Genomic DNA, 23,190 nt, shown 5'->3' on the forward strand with positions numbered 1-23,190 from the left:
GATATTTCAATACTCGAGCATGCTCAAAACCCCCAACTCAACCCCTCAGGCGGGCATCACAAGTCAAATAATATACTCAAGCCTCTCTCTTAGGCAAATCATGAATCACATGCTCTATAAACAAATAAGATAACAAATAAGGCCCCCACGCGGGCTATGTAATACAAATATAAACCCCCACACGGCAACACATTAATAAATAAGCCCTCACACAGCATCACAATATATATATATAACATTCTCAACTCATACTAAAACCTCATACCGAATTCTATAATATATGAATAACTAATTACCCATCTCAGTCTCAAAGAAGGATAGCCAAACCTACCTCAATTGCCAAAACTGCACTCGAACACCTCCACCGAACAAGCACCTCTCAAATTCAATGCCTGGAATGACAACCCACTATCAACAATAAAATATACACATCACAAGGAATCCAATGACACCCATATTGATAGGTTTTGGAACTGGGGGTAAAATGGTCCAAAAATTAATTATTTCCAAAAAAAGGTCAAATCTAGAAATTTATTGGACAATCACATTCTACTTGTAATAAGGAACTCATGGTTGAAAAACCCATAAAAATAGAGCTCAAAATGAGTTAGAAATCATCATTTTCCTTAAATTTAAATTAGGGAAGAAACAAAGATTTTTGGGGTTTAAAACTAAAATTTAAGAGTTAAAATCATCAAATACTTAATGAAAAGGGATGTTTTTAGGTCAAAAATCACTTACCCAACACTTTGCCTCAAAAATCTCTTCTCAAATCACCTCAAAGAGTTCAAGAACTCAAACAAATGGTGAACAAAATATTGAAATGGGAAGAAAGGGGCATTTTCTGCCCAAAAGGTTATTATTCACGCGTGTTACTGTTCACGCGTGTTACTGTTCACGCGTATTGACCACGGCCAACTTACACATCACCCTTCAAAATATATTTTTGACCCTCAAAACTCATTCAGAACTGTATAAGTATGAACCAATAGTGCAAATTGATCAAATAACACTCGGGGGCACTAAAAAATAGGGGTAAAATGATAATTTTACATAAATTTTTAAAAATGACCTTCAAGGTCATTACAACATCCACCACTAAAAAGGATGTTCATCCTCGAACATAAGATTAAATAAAGTACCTGGAATCTCAAAAAGTTGAGGGTACCGAGCCTGCATATGAGACTCTAACTCCCAAGTCGCCTCCTCAGCAGGCCGATGCTGCCACTGCACCTTGACCGAAGCAACCTCCTTGGTCCTGAGTCTACAAAGCCGCCTATCTAGAATAACTGTCGGCTCCTTCTCATATGTCAAATCCGAACTCAACTCTAACGCATCATAAGAAATCAAATGAGACTCATCCAGTATGTACTTGCGAAGCATGGAAACATAAAACACCGGATGGACAGCTGACAATTTAGGGGGTAAGGCCAACTCATATGCCACTCCACCTACTCTCCTCAGGATTTCAAATGGTCCAACAAACCTTGGGCTAAGCTTGCCCTTCTTTACGAACCTCATCACACCCTTCATGGGCGATATTTTAAGCCACACACAATCACCCATCATGAACTCTAAGGGACGAACCCTCTTGTCAGCATAACTCTTCTGACGACTCTGAGCTGTCAATAGTCGACCCTGAATCAAACATACCCACTCCACAACATCCCTAAGTAAGTCAGTATCCAATGCATCAACCGCAACAAAATCAAACTATCCAATGGGTGATCGACACCTACGACCATACAATGCCTCAAATGGTGCCATCTGAATGCTGGAGTGATAACTGTTATTATAGGTAAACTCTGCTAAGGGAAAGTATTGGTCCCATCGGGCACCAAAATCAATCACACAGGCCCTAAACGTATCCTCCAACACCTGAATAGTCCGCTCGGACTGACCATCAGTTTGGGGATGAAATGTTGAACTCATCTCTAGCCGCATACCCAAACCACACTGTAATGCCTCCCAAAAATAAGAGGTAAACACTGAACCCCGATCCGACACAATTGAGATAAGCACCCCATGTAGCCTAACAATCTCACGAAGATAGATCCTAGCTAACTGATCCGCATTGTAGCTAGTTTTCACCAGAAGGAAATGGGCTGATTTGGTCAATCGATCCACAATCACCCAAACAGAGTCATACTTACCCAATGCCATAGGTAATCCATACACAAAGTCCATAGTGGTACGCTCCCATTTCCACTCGGGAATGGGCATCTTTTGCATAGGACCACCCGGTTTCTGATGCTCATACTTCACTTATTGGCAATTTAAACACTTAGCTACAAAATCAATAATGTCTCTCTTCATGCCATACCACCAATAGTGTTGTTTCAAGTCATGAAACATCTTTGCCACTCCCGGGTGAATCGAATATTTGGAACAATGAACCTCCACCAATATCATACGTACCCATTCACTCACCTTAGGCATACAAATGCGACCATTAATCCTCAAAGTCCTTCCAGATCAAGAGAGGTTGATTTTGCTTCACCACTCAACACTTTGTCTCAAATGGCCCTCAACTTGTCATCTTCAAACTGGTGTGTATGAATCTGGTCCATCAAAGTAGACCTAGCCTCCACAAAGGCTAAAATACCATGATGTGTAGAAATATCAAGTCGGACCAACAGTCTAGCGAATGACTGAACCTCCAATGCCAAAGGCCTCTCAACAGCCTTAAGGAAGGCCAAACTACCCATGTTAGATGCTTTGCGACTCAGGGCATCTACTACCACATTAGCTTTTCCTAGATGGTAAAGTATGGTGATATCATAGTCTTTCAATAACTCTAACCACCTATGCTGCCGCATGTTCAGATTCAGCTGAGAAAAGATATACTTAAGGCTACGGTGGTCAGTATAGACCTTACAATACACTCCATAGAGATATTGCCTCCACAACTTCAAAACAAACACCACCGCTGCTAATTTTAAGTCATGGGTAGGATAGTTCTTCTCATGTACCTTCAACTGTCGAGAAGCATAAGCTATAACTCTACCTTTTTGCATCAATACACCACCCAAGCCGACTCCCGAAGCATCACAAAACACAATAAAGGCCACGCCCTTTTCGGGTAAGGCTAGAATAGGTGTTGAAGTTAATAGTTCCTTGAGCTTTTGAAAGCTCGCCTCACACTCATCATTCCACTGAAATGCCATGGTCTTTTGAGTTAGCCTAGTCAATGGAGCTGCAATAGAAGAGAATCCTTGAAAAAACCAACGATAGTAGCCTGCCAACCCAATAAAACTCCGAATCTCGATAACTGAAGTAGGCCTAACCCGATCACAAACCGCTGCAACTTTGGCTGGATCAATATGACCCAAGAATGTCACAAACGAAAGCCAAAACTCACATTTGGAGAATTTTGCATACAACTTCTCCTCTCTCAATCTCTGAAGGACTGTCCTCAGGTGCCTAACATGATCTGCCTTATTCTTGGAATAAACCAAGATGTCATCAATAAACACGATCACAAACGAGTCCAAATAAGGTCGAAATATCCAGTTCATCAACTCCATAAAAGCAGCAGGGGCATTAGTCAACCCGAAGGACATAACCACAAACTCATAATGCCCATAACGAGTCCTGAATGCAGTCTTCAGGATATTAGATTCCTGAACTCTCAACTGATGGTAACTCGATCTGAAATAAATCTTTGAGAACATCGATGCACCTTGAAGCTGGTCAAATAAATCATCAATGCGAGGGAGAGGATACTTGTTCTTGATAGTGACTTTGTTCAACTGTCGATAGTCAATATACATCCTCGTAGTACTATCTTTCTTCTTCACAAATAAAACTGGTGCACCCCATATTGATATACTAGGTATAATAAACCCCTTCTTCAATAAATCTTCCAATTATTCTTTCAACTCCTTCAATTCTGCTGGAGCCATCTGATAAGGAGAAATAGAGATGGATTTAGTATCAGCTCCAAATCAATCACAAAATCGATATCACGCTCAGGAGGAACTCCCAGTAAGTCTGTAGGAAATACTCCATAAACTCTCTCACCACCCTCGTAGTCTTTATAGGCGATGACTCTGTAGTGATATCACGTACATGAGCCAAATAAGACAAACAACCCTTATCTATCAAGCGATGAGCACAAATATAAGATATCACTCCCTTAGGATACGAACTCGGATTACCCTTCCATACCAAGCTAGGTAACTCAGGATAAGCTAAGGTCACAGTCTTTGCATAATAATCTAATATAGCATGATAAGGAGATAACCAGTCCATATCTAGTATCACATCAAAAACAAGCATTTCTAATAAAATCAAGTCTGCACAGGTCTCTCTACCCGAAAATGTCACCAAACATCCCTTGTATACCTGATCCACCACTAAAGATTCACCTACTAGGGTAGAAATAGTAATAGGCACATCAAGGGACTCAATCACATAATCAATACCCACATCAAAATAAGTTGACACATAAGAATAGGTAGACCCTGAGTCAAATAATACTGAAGCAGAACGATGGCAAACTGGAACAATATCTATAATAATTGCATCAGAGGCTTCTGCCTCATATCTACCCAGTATAGCATAGCATAACTGATGCTCACCCTTAGCCTGCGAACCACCATAAGCACCACCTCGTGCTCCACCCTTAGCACCACGGGTGCCACCTCTAGTATTCTGCAAAGAACCCCGAATAGCTGGAGCATCTGTAGAACGAACAACTGGTGCCCCGGGCTGCCTAGTAGAAGGAGCACGTTTGGGGCAATCTTGGGCCTTATGCCCAAACTCATTACACACATAACAACCTTGAGGACCTGAACCCCGTGGGGGATAACCAGAAGTGTCAAAATGGCCTTCGGAGCCCAAAAAACCCTGAATAGCTGCCTGGACCGGTCTGCCCTGATAACCATAGGTTCTTGAACCCTAATATTCTCTGCCCTTGGAGAAATAACCACTGAACTGACCCTGTTGATGGAACCTCTTGGCCCCGCCCTGTCTAGCACGTCGGATACTCTCTATCATCCTGGCATGATTAATAATATTCTGAAACGTACCTCTAGACAGTATAAGAGAGGTTGTAGCCTCCTAGAGATAACCGGCGAATACCTTCACTAGCTTGCGAATCCGCTCGAACTCAGTGGGAATACTCGACATAGCATAATAAGATAACTCATGAAAGCGAGTCTCGTACTCCGATACAGATAGGGAGCCCTACTCTAGTCGGTCAAACTCATCCCTACGCTGATTACGGAGGCTATAAGGCACAAATCTCTCAAGGAACAACTCAGTAAACTGTTCCAAACTCATCATAGGAGAACCAATAGGTCTACGAGCAATAATCGACCTCCACCACTCCTTGGATACTCCCGCAAATTGATATGAAGTGTAAGATACTCCATGTGCCTCTAAAATGCCTAGGTTGAACAACCTGTCTTGGCACTCAGTCAAAAAGTCATAGGCTTTCTCTCTGGCTGTACCATCAAACCTTGGAGGCGCCAATCGAACAAACCTCTCGAAGCTCTTCTACTCAGCTATCGACATGGCAGCACTAGTAGAAACTAGCGGAGCTGTAAATCTTGGAGGTGCAATAGAAGGCACTAAAGAAGAACCAGGAGTATGAAATCCTACACTAGGCCCCTGAACTGGCGGTGTAGCACCAACTATGATAGGAGAACCTATGCTACCTAGAAGAATACCAGAGCACCATCCAGTCTAGCCAATAATCGAACCAGTAGCTCCTGAAGCATTGGAGCACTATCGGGAACCACAAGAGGCTGGGATGGTCTCTGCTCCTCAGTCTTCTGCTCCAAGTCATCCTCATGCTCATACATGGGCTTAGGTGATGGCTCTCTATCTCATCTACGAGCAAGTACCGCTCCCCCCTCTCGACCTCGTCCTCTGACTCCACCACATCCTTTACCTCACCCACAAACTGGGCTCGGGCAGTAGGTGCAGCCTCACCCTCAGTAATTGTGGCTCTAGTCCTCACCATCTGCGCAGAAGGAATAGATCAGAGGTATACAACATTTGATATGAATAAATCGCACGAAGGAAATAAAATAAAGGAAATCTTTGTATTAAGTATCTTGTAGCGTCTCAAAGATAAGTGCGGACGTCTACGTACTAATCCGCAAAACTCTACTAGACACCCTGCTCTATAACTTATGAGACCGGTGAACCTAGTGCTCTGATACTAATTTTTCATGACCCAAAAATTGAGTTCATGATGGCACATATCTCAAAATCCAATTTGATGTGTAATCCTAAAAATAAAACTCATATAAGACTCTCAAAGGGGAAAGTGATGCCAAAATTTAAATTAAAAAATAATAATAAAAAAAATTATTCCAAAACCTGGTGTCATAAGTATTAAGAGCATCTAATACAAGGTTCGAATCTGAAGATACAACATAAGTCTGTGAATGATACAAAAGACTGAAAAATAAAGATAGACTAGTGACGATCCGAATTCTGGGACCTCACCACTAATCTAAGAATAAACAATCTGCTAGAATATCAACTGCCACGTGAGGTACCCCGACTAGTATCTGCATCAAAAAGGGATACAGAAGTAGGGGTGAGTATAATTTACATGTACTTAGTAGGTTTTAGCTGATTGAGTATAAGGAATTAATAAAACCTATGAAATAAACTAAGGAACGCTTTCACTTGCATACAGAAAAGTCCCACTTCGGCATCGGTGCCGCCAGTTTATATATATATAGTGGCGCGAGTAAAGTAAACCCATAATAACAGCTCATAATCACAATTAATCAAATAATTCAAGCAACACAGCTATCAATGTAATGCAATATGATGATGCAATGATGTGGTGGTATGGTGGAATCAAGACTGATGCATAGCCTGTCGTATACACCTGCCGAGTTGTGTTACCAAGCAGGACCCATGGGGGTCTCGCAGACCATATACCCCAATCACAATATCTCATTATCCTTGCCACCTCCTCGTGGTCAAGGGATCACAATGCATCCACTACCCTGCCGAAAAATTGCTTCGGTCAGGAACTCAAGATACAAAGGTTGGAATCACAATACATCCACTACCCTGCCAGAAAACTGCCTCAATCAGGGACTCAAGATACAAATGTTTAAACGTGTTTCATTTTCTTTCTCAAAAAGAATTTCCATATTTCTCAACTTCCCATGTTTCACAATATAATGAATGAGGATGAATGCATCAAAACACACATGGCATGGAAGTAATATTCAACTCATATGTGGTACAAGGTTCAAAGTTCTCAAAACTTAACCTACACATGATATTCACCCTCAATAAATAGTAATGGGAAGGAAATACTTCCATTTAAATAATCACCTACTTCTCAATGATATTTCAATACTCAAGCATGCTCAAAACCCCCAACTCAACCCCTCAGGCGGGCATCAAAAGTCAAATAATATACTCAAGCCTCTCTCTTAGTCAAATCATGAATCACATGCTCTCAAAACAAATAAGATAATAAATAAGGCCCCCACACGGGCTATGTAATACAAATAAACCCCCACACGACAACACATTAATAAATAAGCCCTCACACGGCATCATAATATATATATAACATTCTCAACTCATACTAAAACTCCATCCCAAAGTCTATAACATATGAATGACTAATTACCCCATCTCAGTCTCAAAGAAGGATAGCCAAACATACCTCAATTGTCGAAACCACACTCGAACACCTCCACCGAACAAGCAACTCTCGAATTCAATGTCCGTACTGACAGCCCACTATAAAAAATAAAACATACACATCACAAGGAGTCCAATGACACCCATATTGATAGGTTTTGAAACTGGGGGTAAAATGGTCCAAAAATTAATTATTTCCGAAAAATGTCAAATCTGGAAATTTATTGGACAATAACATTCTACTTGTAATAAGGAACTCATAGTTGAAAAACTCATAAAAATAGATCTCAAAACGAGTTAGAAATTACCATTTTCCTTAAATTCGAATTAGGGAAGAAACAAAGATTTTTGGGGTTTAAAACTAAAATTTAAGAGTTAAAATCATCAAATACTTAATAAAAAAGGAAATTTTTAGGTCAAAAATCACTTACCCAACACTTTGCCTCAAAAATCTCTTCTCAAATCGCCTCAAAGAGTTCAAGAATTCAAACAAATGGTGAACAAAATATTGAAATGGAAAGAAAGGGACATTTTCTGCCCAAAAAGTACTATTCATGCGTGTTACTGTTCACGCGTGTTGACCACGGTCAACTTACACACCACCCTTCAAAATATGTTTTTGACCCTCAAAACTCATTCGGAACTGTATAAGTATAAACCAATAGTGCAAATTGATCAAATAACACTCGGGGGCACTAAAAAATAGGGGTAAAATGATAATTTCACATAAATTTTTAAAAATGACCTTCAAGGTCATTACATGTCCCCTTTAAGTTCATTTTTTCCCAAAATTAAAATTTGAGCCAAGATTGACCAAGTATGCGACGCAGACTTGGTGCGCACCCTTCTGGTTAAGAAGACTAATCTTTTACTCCGAACTCCAAATAATGCAATCTAGGTGGCGTTGGAAAAAAAACTCAAAGACCTTTAATTTTATAGGTCATGTTCTACCTAATTCATTATATTATAAGATATATGATTGTTTGAAGTTGACCCTTATACGGACTCATATAAAAACATAGCCGATAGAAATTCTTTGGACTTGGCTTGGTGTTAGAGATCCCTTATGAGCCTAAACCACATCTAATACACTCTAAATACTTAGTAATTGATCCTAACTCATATATACAATTAGAAGTCGATGAGTTCGAGCCTAAACGCCTATGAAGAATGATTCGGATCTTGGGATAGAAATTTTTGAGATGTTACACAAACATATCAAACTATGTAATTACATTCAATTTCAACTACAGGACAACTTTACCAAGATAACTTTATTATTTAAGAAATTAAAACAATTATTACAATATATTTTCCAAATTTTAGTTCCACAAAGTTGTAATTTATAATTCATTTTATGTCATTTCTAAATATCTAATTCCAAGAAATTAAAATATGTTTAACTATCACAGTTATATTCTATAGAAAGGGAATGATAAATATTTTAGTTATTGGAAGTTAAATGTACTTAACTAAATCTTAAAGGATCGGAATCAATATATAGTAGTAAATTACGGACCAGAAATGTAGTTATCCCATTTTTATATATTGAATCCATATATACATTTTCTTTTTGGATTGGCGTGGGGAGGTGGGGCGTAGGGGTGTTGTGAAGCTCAACAACTTGTTGGTCTACCGTTAAAATTTCTTTGTTATCTGCGTGCGTGTTAGGTTCTTTTTTGTATTACTTTTGACCATTTTTCTTTTCTTCATTTTCATCTCCACTATGTCATTATTAGGGATGTACAGGATAAACTGATAAATCGCACCAAATCGATAAACTGAATCAAACTGGAAAAAAAAACTCGACTAGTGGTTTGGTTTGACTTGGTTTGGTGTTTGAAAAAAAAATCCAACCATTATAGGGTTGGTTTGGTTTTAACTAAAAAAAGTCAAATCGAACCCAAACCGACCCGATTATAGATATACTACTTTTAAATTATGTTATACATAAAAATATTTATTAAAATATAATTTATAAATATTTTTAATATTTTTTCATAATTTTTTTTTCTTTCTTACATTTAGATTTGGACTTGAGAAGTTCATCTAAGGTAAAATTACTTAATTGACTGTGTTTTAAAAAATATTTACCATTTTTAAATATACTTTTATTTTATTACCATTTTTAACAATTAATAGCAATATTTTAATTAAAAAAACATTATATTCCCTTTTTATTTAAGGAATAGGAAAGGGTTTTCTCTCTCTAAGGTTTCTCTAAGGTTTCTGCGTCTCTCTCTTCTTCCTTCATCTCTTCTTCATTCTTCCATTATTCCTTCATCTTCTTGTTTATTTCAAACGAAATTTATAGGTTTTAGGTGCACAATTGTAATGGAAGGTCAGAAATCTCCTAGAAGAAGCCCAAGAATTCGAATTGTTGATTCAATCGACAGTGGTGAAGTGAATGTCGGTCCAAATTTTAATTTGGGAATCTCTGCAAATCAATCTCTAGAAGAAGCTGGTGGTGAGGTTAGTCAAAATTTCCAAGCATTGCATGTGTAGAAAAAGGGCGGTAGAAGTAAGAAAAAAACCAATGAATTGAGTTCTAAATCGAAAAGAAAATGAGTTGATGTTGCATCGGCATCTAAGAAATTTGTTGACAGTGATGATGATTTTGAGGATTTACCTCCTCAATTTCAGTCAAAGAAAGTGAAACCTACAGTTGCTCAGGAGAAGAATCCAAAAATTCGAAATCGATTGTGCAAAAATACGGTTCTACCGGAGAGTTTATATCCGGTATGTCATTCTACCAACACATTATTTAACTGATAGCATTTTCAATCTGTTTATGTGTATTTTCTTAGTTTGTTGTTGTTTTGAACTTGTGTGCTAGATGTTGAAGAAAAATCTGTGTATTTTATACTTTTATTATAGTATAAATTTATTTTCTCAAGTTTATTATATCAGTGATTGTTGGGAGTTTTGTCATGAATTGTTAGATATTTTGTGTTGCAATTTGTTTATTTTTTTTAAATAAATAAATATAAATGAATTAAACTTTAAATTAAAATGTATTACACATACATTAAAGTTGAATTAGAAGAGAATAAGAGATGAATGAAATCTGTAGTTAATTGAAAAAAGTTTTCAGTTATCTGTACACCACAAAAATGAATTAAACTTGAATGAAATTATGTATTACACACATTAAATTTGAATTAGAAGGGAATTAGAGACAAATGAATTATTGCTATGTATTATCAATTATTCTCATATAAAAGACATTCCAATATAAAAACAGTCAATGGGTAGAATTTGTAATCTTCTGTTTTCTCTTGCAGTTTTCATTATGCTTCATTACCATTCTTCTTCACTAGCTAATATTAGCACTGATAAAGCTACTCTTCTTTTCTTGAAATCTCACATATCTTTTAAGTCCTATTTGAGGATTCATGTTAAGATATAATTATCTATAATGATAGATTGAAATTATTTATATGCAGGATCGTAAATTCTGGAGACATCCAGATGTTTTGTATTCTTCAAGTAGGTGGTCGTCATATACTAATCATGACGTGATTGAGAAGATAAAACTTTCTTTATCTGAAAAACAGCTCGAGTTGTTTAAGAATACTTGTTTTGGTTACTTTCTTGACCTTCCGAAAGTGACCACACAACTCCAACTTATTCATTGCCTTATGAACAGGGAGTTAAATTACACACCAGATGATGTCTTTGCTGTTGAATTAAATGAGAAAATGCTGTTTTTCGGACTTAGGGAATTTGGGTTAATTACAGGCTTAAATTGTGTTAGTGATGGTTGCTCTGTTAATGTTCCAGATTCTCCTTGTCGGTTGTTGAGCAATTATTTCCCTGAACAAATTACTGTTCAAAAGAATCATCTACGTGAGTTGTTTTTATCAAAAAAATTCATAGATGATGATTCTGCCGTTTCACGAGCTGTTTTGTTCTTTATTAATGATTTTTTGTTCTCATATGAGAACAATGAATACCAAATTAGTAATAGAGATTTCTACCTTGTGGAAAGTGGACAATTCAATTCTTACCCGTGGGGTTTGGATGTCTACAAGAAGTTGCTTGATAATGTGAGGCACAAGCTTAATTCAACCAATCAGTACTATAGATTAGGTGGATTGCCTCTTGCCCTTCAAACTTGGATATTTGAGTGTTGTTATAGAGTCGATGAAGATTTAGCTCTTCGAATTTATGATTCTATTCCAAGAATTTTGAGGTGGAAAACAATTGCTGAAAGTCCTTGGCAAAAGCATATTGAAAATGGCATCTTCATGCCTACGAAATGCAAGGTATCTATACAAAGTTAATACAATTTATGAAACATATATATGTTATTTCAACTCAAGTTAATAAACCTATTTGTTTCTGTATTTTAATTTCAGTTTGAGAATATAGTGGCGAGTGAAGATGAGGTATCTAAATTGAGGCTTCCTTGAACCTCGTGATTACCATTCTGAAATTTTGAAATTGGAGCCGAAAGGATCAAACCATAGTCTAGATATGTTGACCAGGGAGGTTATAGAGTTGAGAAAAGAACTTGCAAAGGTATAAGCTAACTTGCTTTTAGTCTTTATCTTTTTCAAAACTGTTATTCTAATAATTGTGTTATATTTGATTATATACTAGGCGAATGAAAATCACAAAGCTCTTGAAGAGAAGATAGACTTACAATCTATTCAAATGAAAGAATTTGTGATGAATTCCAATAAATAATTATTGAAGGATATTTCTTTGTTGTTTGCTAAGAGAGACAACAGTTCTTTTACTCAAAAAGTCAGGGAATCATCCAACAAAAAGGCTGGCGAGACATTTTCTGGTGGATTAGATTTCCATGGAGGTTCTTTAATGTTTTAAATACATTTATATTATATTGTTTTGCTTGCTGGCAGGGACTTAAGTTTATTTACTATTTAGAGTTTTTACTTATCTAAGTTGTAGTTTAAGCTTGAATTTTTTATTCACATGTTTTCACTTAGAAGAATGGTGAACTTTGACTATGAATATAATTTGTTGCATAGTTTTAGCTGCTAGTATTACTATTCATAATCATAGACCTTAGAACTGAATAGTGGACTGTATGCTTGTATTCTCTGTGCTAATGTAGAGGAGTTACATTTTTATGAATTAGACACGAATGAAAATTATAGCTAATGAAAAAATATTCAGTGATGTGTTTCAATAGTGTTATCAAACTGAAACTTGCATTATGAATTAAACTTGAATAAAAACTGAATTAAACTTGAATAAAAAATAAATTACATACATATTAAAGTTGAATTAGAATAGAATTAGACACGAATGAAAAGTGTGGCTAATGAAAAAGCCTTGAGTGATCCATAGAGACACAAAAATGAATTACGTACACACTAAAGTTGACTCTACCTCCCAAAGTAGGGGTAGGGTCTGCGAAGACTCTACATTCCCCATACACAGGGTATGTTGTTGTTGTATATAGTTTAGCTGCTAGTGTTACTATTCATAATCATAGGCATTGCGGAGCTAAATAGTGGATTGCGTGCTTGTATTCTGTGTGCTAATGTGCATGAGTTCTTTTACCAAACTAAAATTGTTTGTGTGCTATAGTTTTCAAGTGACATTGACTAGCACTGTCATATATAGTTTAGCTTTAGTGATTTCCATACTCTAATGTAGTGTCTATTTAATCGTCTTCCGTTTCACTCCATAAATTTGATTAAAGTATCTTGAATAGAGAAATTGGATGTAAATGAGATGGAGGAGATTTTTCATTGTAACAAAGCTTGTTGTTTGAAGTTGGAGATTTTTAATATGTTAAAAATTCTCTGTTCTAGCTAAAATATGTCCCCATGAAAATGGAAATGCTTATACTTATCGAAATCTATGTGTAACTTGGGATAAAGAGAAGTGGAAGTAAAAGTGGATAGGTGTCATCCATTTTCCAAGTTTGGTAGTGAAATAAATTAGAAAATTGTAATAACAGCAGGATAGTTGGGTAATTATCCATTTGGCTTTTTCAATCTTCCTTCTCCCTTACTCTCCTCAAGGAATCAAAAATGGCCTATTTTGCTTAAACTCTTCAAAAATGTTGTCGCACCCATGTTGGGTCTTCCAAAAATGCACTATTCTTGGAGGATACAACACGCACCTAACTGTATTTTTGAAAAGTCCGAGCAATATAGAACATTATCTGTCAAAATTGATTAGTTTCCCACTTTTCCCCAAATTTTTCTTCACATGTTTTTCTTGTAATATATTTTAATTACACACAGCATTTTCTCCTTGTGTTGATTCATCAATACATATGTCAAGAGGGCATGAGACTCAAGTTGTAGAATCTGCTCAGCATGAAAAATCTCAAGTGTGTAAAGCTATCGTTAAATTTGCTACTGTTGGGAATTCTGAAAACAAAATTGGTAATGAAGGGTTTAATACAAATATAATACATATTTTATATTCTTTCATTCAACTTTGTTTAAATTGTTCATGTTATGTACAGATGAAGATGTTGCAGGAATTGCTATTGAACAAGTTTATCTGAGGTTGTTGCTGATATAAATGGTATTAGTTTTATTTTGAAAGTTCAAATAAACCTCTTTGATCTCTAATTACTCTACCTACTCCTCCCTTAATGCATTACTAAAAGATTTATTTTGTATTTAGGAGAAGAGGCTATTGATCTTAATTCAGTTGAGGCACAACCTAATAGTAGTGCAGTTAACAAAGATGAACTAGATTGTGGTGCGTCTACTGATGCCGATGCGGCAAAGAGTTGTCAAAAAACTCCTCAAACGCTTGATGACTTCATGTTGTGTGCTGAAGATCTTTCCTAAATTCGTAAGGCGGAAGCATCATACCTAAGAAAGAAAGCCACTGTGGAGGAAAACAAAAAAAAAGGCAGCCACTATTGAGGAAAACAAAAAGAAAAAGAAAGCAGTCGTTGATAAAAATAAAAAGAAAGCGACACCGAGGAAGCATGCAAGGAAAAAAATACCAGGAAAGTCAGTTAAATCTCCTTATATACAGCATTTTGAATCTGGAGGGACTTTATGTGTAACACGTCAAATATTTAAGATAAAACATCCCTTTTCACTTACAATCGGAGTAGATGATGAATCTGATTTGATAGATTCATTCATTGTGTGGCTTTATACGGGTACAAAAAAGAGGTAATTTATTTATGTTTGTTGTTTTATATGTCAAAAAATTTCTTTAGTTTAAATGAGTTAACTGACTGAAAATTTCATTTTTTTATGCTTTAAAGGGGAAAGAAACCGTATCCAGATGCTATTAATGTCCTCAAACCAGCATTTGAATTAGGTGTTTGCAATGTACAAACAAAAGAATGGTTTTTCAAATTGGCACATTCTGGTCAAGCATGGAATGATGAGGTTAGTTATGTAAACTCCAGTTGAACACTCTCATTTTTCTGAATCAACTTCTTCTCCTATTTTTCTGGACAAGCTTTAATGAGCTCACTGAATTGACTAACAGTTGCTACAGATTTGAAGTATTATCTGAGACTTGACATCATTTTAAATCTTTTGCAGCATCTTGACGTGATTTTTTATTATATTAGAAAGAAGGGAAAGTATGAAACCAACAATAATATTCGATTTACAACTACTGATTGTCTATTCAAGACAAAGATTGCTCAATCTTATTTTCAACTTTATGAATCTCATGAAGATATGAAGAAATTTGGAATCAAAACTTCAGATGCTATTGCTGAGTATATATGCGGACGCCATTTGTTGGCAAGCACCCTATGGGACAAAGTGGATTATGTTCTCTTTCCAGTAAATATTAAAGAGGGTTATCATTGGATTTTTGTTGTGTTTGATATTGTTGAAAGGTGTTTGAAGGTGTATGATTCATTTCCGGCTAGAGGGGGGTGAATTTTTTGACTCAAAACGCTGCTGGCATGATTTCATCAGTTTTATCATACTACTTGAGTGTGGTCAAGTTCTATGATAAGCGTCCTGAATTGAAGAAATCACCTAAATATAATGGAAAAAATGAGTTTGAGCTCATTGAATGTAAGTTCATAACTGAAGGGATTCCAAGACAACAAGAAGATTCATTGTAAGTTTAATTGTTTATCAAATAAATACTATCTTTTGTATTGGTCTTATTAAACTCAATAGTATTTTTATAATAATTTTATATTTTAAATTTTATAGGGACTGTGGAGTTTTTGTGGCTGCATTTGCGGAGTTAGTGACTAATGGCCAGGATATTGCAAATCAACAACTAAGTGCAGACAGTCTCCAAAAGAGGTTTGGGGCTCTACTATGGGAATATGCAGTGAAGAAGCAAAAGAGTAACCTTCAAAGTGAAGATGAAAGACCACATAAATAAATAAATGTAGTTATATTAGTTAAAATATATATGAAAACTATGTTGTCTAAAAACAGTTTATAGCTGATGTATTAGTTAGATTTTGAAGATTGTTTTGTGCTATCCTTTTTAAGATGATTTTTGTACACGTAAAATACAATTTTAATATAGTTTTTTATTCATGTAAAATATATCTTCTTTTTTTATAATGCAATACATAGCTACGTTAATGTTAAAGTGTTTCAGTAGTGTTATCAAACTGAAACCTGCATTATGAATTAAACTTGAATGAAAAATAAATTAAACTGGAATAAAAAATAAATTACATACATATTAAAGTTGAATTAGAATAGAATTAAACACGAATGAAAAATGTGGCTAATGAAAAACCCTTCAGTGATCTCTAGAAACACAAAAATGAATTACATACACACTAAAGTTGAATTAGAAGAGAATTAGACACGAATGAAAATTGTAGCTAATGAAAAATCCTTCAGTGATGTGTTTCAGTAGTTTTATCAAACTGAAACCTGCATTATGAATTAAACTTGAATAAAAACTGAATTAAACTTGAATAAAAATAAATTACATACATATTAAAGTTGAATTAGAATAGAATTAGACACGAATGAAAATTGTAGCTAATGAAAAAGCCTTCAGTGTGGTTTTGAGTTTGGCACACTCTGAACTGCAGCACATGAAAGCACTATCAGCTTGCAAGCAACAACTAACCTTTAGTGTGGTTTTGAGTTTGGTTGTGCAGCAACAATTCCAATACATAGAGCACAAAAAGGAATGGTGGATCACAATGTAGGGATCCTTGCTGAGAGTAACCTGCAACACCATAAAATCCAACCATAGCAATCAAATACATCATCCAATACAGATCTATACCAGTAGTTCATCACCCTCTTTTGCTTGTGGTTGCTTACTAGTTTGTGCAGATTTCACAGAGCTAAACCAATTGCAGCAACTATGGATCATTGCAACATTCAACAATACCAAACAATCTTGGGGATTCCTTGGATTTAGTTGTTTGTGCAGGTACAAAGGCAGAACTGCAGCACCTATAACTTCCAGGGCTGCAACAACATCATAGCTAGAAGCAACACACAAACTGAAAAACAACCAACAGCCCTCAACAAATTGCATCACCCATCACCAAAAATGCTCCAAATTTTACAGGATTACAGCAACTCTAAAAATTGCAGAGCCCAAGAAGTTTCAGTTCGAATGGACAATCAGAAACGTTAATCGAGCGACCTCAAAAAAGGCAACCGATCACCACTATGAAGGCAGTTACTTTCATTGCATGAAGCATTCACATCTCATGGACAAACTCGGTACGAAAAACCTAAGAAGCACAACGATGACACGATCGCTCTCGATCCATGGAAATGGGAAGTTTTATATACTTGCTCTTCTTCAATTTAGCTATGTTTGTAATGTAGCTTAGTTGAATAGGACTAGTGTAGTTTATTGCTTGTATTTACATGGAAGGGGAGAGTCTCCCTCATTTATGTTTTTTCTTAGTCGCAATGTATCGAGAGGAGTCCTCTCATAGGTTTATCGCTTTTCCATCTAGTATTCGGAGGTAAGGTTTATGTCCCCCTCCGTGTATTTTATTATTATTTTATTTATGTTAAGGCTTGGGGTGCTGCTCAACCCCTGACTGTGCACGAGAGGTGGGAGCCTCGTGTAGGGTCTGTTCTCGTTAAAAAAAATCTGCATTATGAATTAAACTTGAATAAAAACTGAATTAAACTTGAATAAAAAATAAATTACATATATATTAAAGTTGAATTAGAATAGAATTAGACACGAATGAAAAGTGTGGCTAATGAAAAAGCCTTCAGTGATCTATAAAAACACAAAAATGAATTACATGCACACTAAAGTTGAATTGGAAGAGAATTAGACAAGAATGGAAAATGTAGCTATCGAAAAAGCCTCCAGTAATCCATAGAACACAAAAATGAATTAGACTTGAACTAAAAAATGAATTCTTGTAGCAAACTAATGCCCTAAAACAAACAGAGTTTATTCTTTATTTCAAATGTCATTCTTTATTCTTAATCCAAAGGCCTAACATTCTTGCAAGTCTTCCTATTGTGACCTTGTTGTCCACAATAGCTGCATGTTATTTTTTATTTTTTTAAATCCATCTTCTCTCAATTGTTTGTGTCTTTTGTATTTTGGCCTCCCAGGAGGTCTCTTTCCATGTGGTGGAAGTACAACCTCTTCAAGAACGTGTGTTGGTATATTCCAAGTGCTTTCATCTGGGAGGGGATTCAAGTGAAACTGGTATGTCAACAATAAATTCCCTCTTGTGTAGTAATCAGAGCAAAAATTTTCATAACTAGTGTGTTTTATTTTTAAAACAGCCAAAGCATGTGGACATGACAGCTCATCCAATTGAAATCTCCCACATGTGCATGCACGTTATTGAAGACATACCGTGAATCGTGTAATGCCATCAAGTACTGTATACACATATTCATTTGTCTCCCTAACCTATAAAAAAAGAAAAAATATAAGCAAGAGAGATATTACATGTGAATCAGAAGAAAAAATATTAACAAAAAGAAATTTACAGATACCATACTCTTAATTTCTCCGATGCAGTTTTGTTACGTTGTAAAAAAATTTCATACTTTTTCCCAAGGTAAAATCCTGAAAATATTGCCTTTGACCTGTTATTGTTATTTCATTTTTGAACAAGTTGTCTCATGAATTCTAGGAGGTGCAAGACTGTAAGAACTTTGGCATGTCTTGTTCTTGAATTGACTGATTCTGCAATGTTTGATGTCATCATCCAAGTCCTATTTACCTGATCATGAACACGTGACCATTTGTTGTATCCAATGTTCAGCAAGTAGTCTTTAATCCTCTTGTCTATCTTTTTAACAATTTCCATATGTTGATTAAACTCTACCATGGTGTATGTTTTTGCCATAGAGTAGAACAATTCTGTTACCTTTTGCTGACTCTTTCTGAAGTTTTTCATTATGTTTTGCAACAAGTGCCATATACACGTGAAATGAGGTATTTCATCATAGACAGTTGAAGTTGCCTTAATAATGCTTGCATGCCTATCCGAAACGATACACATCTCTGATCTTTGACCAAATACCTCTCTGAATTGTTCAAAAAACCACCTCCAAGATGCATCATTCTCTGAATCAACAATGGCATAAGCAAGAGGCAGTATACTCCCTGCATCAGGTATAATGTTTAATACATTTTTAATACATTTTTGTTTTATGTGTAATACACTTTTAATACATTGTGCAGACTTTTAATACAAATTAAAATTAGAATTTCATTTATAGAAAAAATAGTATTGTATTCGAAAAGTCTCACCTGCTGCATCTAAGGTATTAGTTGTTAGCATTGTCCCTTTGTATGCTCCTTTTAGAAAAGTTCCATCAACAACTACAATTGGTCTACAATACTCCCATCCTTTTATCGATGTAAACAGTGCTACAAATGCATATAGGAAATGGTCGTCCTCTGATTTGTGCAATCTTATATAAGAACCAGGGTAAGTTGCCTCTAGTATGTGAAAGTAACTTGGCAACTTTGCATATGATTGAGCTGGATCACCTCGGACTAATTCAAGAGCTTTTTCTTTAGCTCTCCAAGCTTGCATATATGTGAGCCGCACACCATATTCCTGTAACATGTCATTTTGTATATCTCTTGGTATGTAGTTGGCATCTAGATCAATACATTTGTCAACAATAATACTCCCAACAACTGTCTTTGTTGCTTGTCTTTCCGATAATGAATTATGTAGCAAAAAACACGTGTGTTCGCTTTCAAAATCTCTAATAGCGAACATTTGAGATTTATTCACGCTTGAAGCGCGTAAATTCCAACTACAGTTTTCTCCAAGGCGTTGTATTGAATAGCTGTTGAAAAAAAATTAGTAACAGACAATCAATAGTATAAACTAACTTGAATTTGAGTCTTACCATGTTGAGCTTGATCTCAATGTCTTGAATTCGAAGTGTTTAAGAATGGAATGTCTTTTTAGTGCACTAGTAAGGACATATTTATTTTTGTAAACTTGATCTTTCTCAAAAAAAGATTGATTGGGGTTAATAATGATGCCTGGTTGTATTTCTTCTTGCTCATCAACTTTCTCACATGATCCAAAGCCAATTAACTTCAGCACATCACCGATACCACTAAATGCATTAGAAAAGTATGAATTGTGTGTAATCCTCATGTCTTCTGAAGTGTCTGAACATAATAGTGGAATTAAGGTGGAATCACTCTCCAAGTTGACTGATTCAGTGATTGTGACACATAAAGGGTATTTTGACATATCTCTATGTTCCTTTTTTGTTTCAATATACACTTTTACTCCCATATCGTTACGAATTTGAATTGGAGGAGACCTTTCATCAATCTTATATCTGATTTCAACTTTACTTGTTGATGTATCTATTGACAATTGAGCAGCAATCACAGAAACGAGGCTAGCAAATGTTGAATCGGTATTTATCAACACACCATATGCCAAGTAATTAATATACTTGTTGCTAGAATCCCATCGGCCATTGAAGTAAAGTAGCACAGCCAGATTAGCCATGTTTTTCTCCTGCATATTTTTTTGAAGATGCCAATGAAAATGTTGATTTAGAAATTAAACCAGTGTTCTGTTTGGCTATGTTGTTGTCGCTATTACTTTGACCGAAAAAGTAGCATATTCTCGATAAACAAATAAAAAAAATAGAAATATAAACACAAGCAAAGATCACAAAGATTCCAAATAAAGGGCAATATAGTAGGACAAACTTATTAGTAGGCTCACAACTGAAGTCACTCATCTTAATCAGCATCATGCATCATGTGAATTCTCAAGTTTTTCCCATTAAGCACAAATATATGAGTGTCTCTGTGTATTATATATAGTATCATATTTATTATAAGCATAAAAGATTTTCCTGAAGTGCAAGAATTTAACCTTCAGTTTTTTTATATACTTGTATATAAATCCATCAACCAAAAACTTAACTGATCATATAGCTAATCAAATAACAATTGCAAAAACATGTCACTATAAAGAAAATAAGTACTTAGAGGATGGATAGAAAAAAGAGAAAGATCATATACATGATCAGTTCACGGATTGGCTAGTGCATTTCCTAGCAAAGTGGCCTGCCTCTCCACAGTATATTAATTAAAATTGAACAACAAAGGAATTACACACACATTAAACTTGAATTAAAAGAGAATTAGAGACGATTGAAACCTGTAGCTAATGAAATCAGCCTTCTCTGTAAGCCACAAAAATGAATTAAACTTAAATTAGAAGAGAATTAGAAATGAATGAAACATGTAGCTAACAAAACCAACCTTCAGTGATCTGTGAGGCCACAAAAATGAATTAAATTTAAACAATAAAGGAATTAAACTCACATTAAACTTGAATTAAAAGAGAATTAGAGACGACTGAAAACTGTAGCTAATGAAACCAGCCTTCTCTACAAGCCACAAAATGAATTAAACTTGAATTAGAAGAGTATTAGACACGAATAAAACATATATCTAACAAAATCAACCTTCAGTGATTTGCGAGGACACAAAATGAATTAAAGTTGAACAACAAAGGAATTAAACTCACATTAAACTTGAATTAAAAGAGAGTTAGAGACGATTGAAACCTATAGCTAATGAAATCAGCCTTCTCTGTAAGCCACAAAAATGAATTAAACTTGAATTAAGAGAGTATTAGACACGAATGAAACATGTATCTAACAAAATCAACCTTCAGTGATCTGTGAGACCACAAAAATGAATTAAAGTTGAACAACAAAGGAATTACACACACATTAAACTTGAATTAAACTGTAAACATAGGAGATCAAAGTTAAATAGATGAACATACGGCAAATCTGAGAAGAAGACAGGATTTGCCGACAGAAAAATCGCCGATTAACAATAGTTTGAACAAGTAATCGCTGAAATCAAAAAAATGAAAATCGGTAATAAAAATAAAAAATTTTGGAGAAAATTTCGCATGAATATTGTTGAATATCATACTATTTGTTGCTCATGTTTGCTTCTTCCTCTTTTTGGCTATGGAGAACAAAAAATTTTCTTCTTCCTCTTTTTGGCTATGGAGAACAAAAAGTTTTCTTCTGAGAAATGAGATTCCACCGAATACACGTTACTTAATTCCAAAATTGGAGTACAAATGTTGTAGAAAGTTGTGGTTGAGAAGCTATGAAGCTAAGTATTGCCCTAATTTTGGAGAAAATTATGGGTGAGAAGATTGGAGAGAATATTGGTGTAGCAAATTTGGAGAGAAACAGGGAAAGAGAAAATAGCGTGTGAGAGTTAATTTAATTCAAACAATTTGGTATATATGGTTAAAATAATTATGTTGCTCTATATGGTAAATAGTTTTTGAATACTGTACATTTAGGTGATTTTCCCTTCATCTAAATAATATACAAAAAAAGCCCATCTTATAAAGTTATATTATAAAGTTAAAACTTCAAATAGTGTTCTGCCTCCATCTTATATGTTGGTATTTTGTACTAGAACTCTTTTTAAGAAGCACTGCTCTGTGCTTTTTTTAGATACTATGAAAAATCCGAGTAACCTGAAAAAACCCGAGAAACCCGAAAAAACCCTAAAAACCCAAGAAACCCGAAAAAACCCTAAAAACCAGAGAAAAATTGATATCGCAAAACCCAATTTTTATTGGTTTGATTTATAGATTTAATAACCCGACACAAATGATTTGGTTTGATTTGTAAAAAATCCGAACCAACCCTGTCCATGTACACCCCTAGTGATTATTCCTTTCTTTTTCATATTTTCTTATTCACATATCACTGTTCAATTTTCAAAATGTCAACTAATATTTTTTATTTTTATTTTGAGTTTCTTGCTTTCAAACATTGGTTGGAAACGCTACATCAGAGTATGATCAAATTTCTTTATAACGTCATATATATAAACATTTCTAATTGATATAGTGAAACATCGTTATAAAAAAATATATAATATAATTCTATTTTTTCAATTATTATAATAAATTATGAAGAATGAAACGGTATATCAAATTTCAAACTTTGCGCTCGGCAGGCAAATAGAGCATTCAAAAGTAGACTTTCAAAATTTTCTAATGATAAAAATTCACTTGCATCGAGTTTTTTTTAAAAAAAAAAATTTGGTGAAGTATTCATACAAACATATATAACGTGTTCTTCAAATTTTTTTTAGTCCTATCAAAATATAACT

At 35.1% G+C, this 23,190-nt stretch overlaps 3 pseudogenes; 2 read left to right on the top strand and 1 right to left on the bottom strand.

Moving 5' to 3' along the window:
- Positions 1-9,966: 9,966 nt before the first annotated feature.
- LOC129875669 (uncharacterized) lies at positions 9,967-12,162 on the top strand (annotated as a pseudogene).
- A 1,510-nt stretch (positions 12,163-13,672) lies between these two features.
- On the top strand, positions 13,673-15,948 carry LOC129875670 (uncharacterized; annotated as a pseudogene).
- Positions 15,949-16,445: 497 nt separating this feature from the next.
- LOC129875671 (uncharacterized) lies at positions 16,446-19,039 on the bottom strand (annotated as a pseudogene).
- Between the last annotated feature and the right edge of the window lie 4,151 nt (positions 19,040-23,190).

This window comes from Solanum dulcamara, chromosome 12 (assembly GCF_947179165.1).
Source record: "Solanum dulcamara chromosome 12, daSolDulc1.2, whole genome shotgun sequence".
Classification (NCBI taxonomy): domain Eukaryota; kingdom Viridiplantae; phylum Streptophyta; class Magnoliopsida; order Solanales; family Solanaceae; genus Solanum; species Solanum dulcamara.